Source organism: Hipposideros armiger, unplaced genomic scaffold (assembly GCF_001890085.2).
Source record: "Hipposideros armiger isolate ML-2016 unplaced genomic scaffold, ASM189008v1 scaffold_246, whole genome shotgun sequence".
Lineage (NCBI taxonomy): Eukaryota > Metazoa > Chordata > Mammalia > Chiroptera > Hipposideridae > Hipposideros > Hipposideros armiger.
In genome coordinates, this window is record NW_017731596.1 from 1,843,928 (window position 1) to 1,846,127 (window position 2,200).

The following is a 2,200-nucleotide window of genomic DNA, read 5'->3' on the forward strand; positions in this document are numbered from 1 at the left end:
ATTCTTGAGGGGCTGACTGCTGTTTAATTAGAATGCATTATTAATAAATAATCTTGGGAAGAAGAAGTCTCTATCAGTCCTTCCTATGGAATGGGGTCTTCTTCTTGGAGACAGAGATTCTGCATCTTGTGGAAGGAAAGCCACTTTACAAAGTGGCACATGAGCAGCCAGTTCTTGAAAGGGCCATTACCAAATTATTAACCAATAGTATTCATTGCTCTTGGCAATGTAATTGTCAAGCCATTTATCTTTAGGGAAAAGATGGCATGAAAGCGTGGACTGTACAGAAGTAGAAGTAAGTTGTGGAAAGGCTTTGGAAATGTGGAAATATTGTTTGTGATGAACATAAGAAAAAGAGGGGGTGCAGCGAGGAACACGGTAAGGTGCTTCCTGGAATAACAACGAAAAGCAAGTTAAAAATCAAAGGAGGGAGTGGGCGATTGTCCAAGCCAGGGCAGAGTCAACTTTGAACGCAACATGGATTATGCATGAAAAAGGCCCTAGTCCCATTCTCCTTCTCCAATGCCACCACACAGAGACGTCAGGGTGGGTTGGGTAGAGCAGCAAGGGGGCCCTGGTTCCAGCCGACAGGACAGGCTGAATGGAGGCGCCAGCTGAGTCCTGACCCGTGCCGGCAAAGCCCTGGAGCGCGGCCCCTCCTCTCCCGCCCAGCCCGCTCGCTGCGCCCCCTCCCGGACACTTGGTCACTGCGCACTCCAGCTCCTGCGCCCTGGGTGGACTCTGTATTTCAGCCCAGAAGGAGACAGTGACAAGACCATCTTTCTCCTAGTGTCACAAAACCTTTAAAAAGTAGCCCCTCCAACCAGCAGAGAAAAGCTGGTCCCCGAGCTGCCGCTCTTTCCTGCTTTCCAGGCTTTTCTCTGGGAATCAATTACTTAGCGACAAGAGGGTAAAGGTGAGACCTGGAAGGCTAAACCCAAAGATTCCCCCCAGCCCCGAGCGCCCCGAGTTTCCAGTTTCGTGTCGGAGGGGCGGGGGTTGGTTTGGTTGTTTCCGCGCCAGCTCAGGTTTGGGGAGGGGTCGCTGAAGCGTCCGCCCTCCCAACCCGGTCCACTCAGCGCAACAACAAAGGTGCAGGTGGGCGGCGGGTGGCGTCTCCGGGTCTCGGGTTCCATCTCTCCCCGCCCCCGCCTCTCTGGAACGCGCTGTGTGGCCGCTTCTCTCCAGCGCGCGGCGCTGCGCTCGCTTTCATCCCCAGCGCCGCGTCGGTTCTTGCGCTGACAGCCGGGCTCAGCCAGTCGGCTGGAATTGAGTAGCATTCACTGAAGCTGCAGCTTTCATGACGTCTCCCTGCGTGGTCCATCACTTTTCTCCCAGCCGGGGATTTTTTTCTTCCACCACTCTTGCCTTTTCCCCCTTTCCCTGTCCCTGCCCAAACGCACACCCCTCCGCCCCTCCTTTGGCCCCCGCGCCCACCCCTCCTCTCCGCTCTCGGCCAGAGGGAGCCAGTTCGAAGACCGCCGCACCTGGCCGGAGAGGTCGCGCGGGCGGAGGGGTGGGATCCGCGGGGACCGGGAAGCGAGCCCCAGAGCTGGATGCACCGCGAGGAGAATGGAGTCTCCTGACAGCCTCCCGGGGCTGCTGTGACATTTGACCATCTGATTCCAGGCTTTCTTGTTTTGTTTTTGTTTTTCTTTTCTTTTTTTTATTTCTTCTCCGCGCCATCCATCGTGTCGTGAATGATTAAATCTTGCTCCGTTCCAAGAGAGGAGATCATGATTGAGTGAAATCACCCCGTCCGCAGCAGGTAAGCGGTGTGCTGAGTTGCTCGAAGGCGAGAAGCTGGCATCAGTCTGGGCAAGACGTTCCCAGCCCTCGGGTCTCCACCTCCCCCTCCCCAGTCGCCGCTGCCTCTGCATGCATACCCACTCTAATGAGAAACCAGCTGCCCAAGTCAGGGGAAAGGGAGACGCGGTTACATAACAGAAAGGAAATCTGTTTCATACGGTTCTCATTAGCAACTGAAAACTCGCAAGGGGGGTGGGGAGAGGAGGGGTCTGCATGCCCTGGGCTCGGAGGAACCCTGTCAGTTGTTGCAGGCATCCTTGCAACATCCTTTGGCAAAGATGAAATGAATGCACTGATTAACTGGCAGGGGCGGCTTGCGGTGTAGTCCTTTACAGTTGGGAAAAGCCCATTGTCTTGTGGAAAGCTGGATCCTTGTTCTTTGCATGGGGGG

The 2,200-nt window shown here is 55.2% G+C and overlaps 1 protein-coding gene across 2 annotated transcripts in view; it reads left to right on the forward strand.

Moving 5' to 3' along the window:
- The first annotated feature begins 900 nt into the window (after positions 1 to 900).
- The window catches only part of KCNJ6 (potassium inwardly rectifying channel subfamily J member 6), a 259,728-nt gene continuing 258,428 nt past the window's right edge, over positions 901 to 2,200 (forward strand). The window contains exon 1 of one of the 2 annotated variants that reach the window (XM_019655780.1): positions 901 to 1,768. The gene's annotated coding sequence lies outside the window, so the exon portion shown is untranslated. The remainder of the gene's footprint in view (positions 1,769 to 2,200) is intronic. The other variant, XM_019655778.1, reaches the window with a different exon arrangement.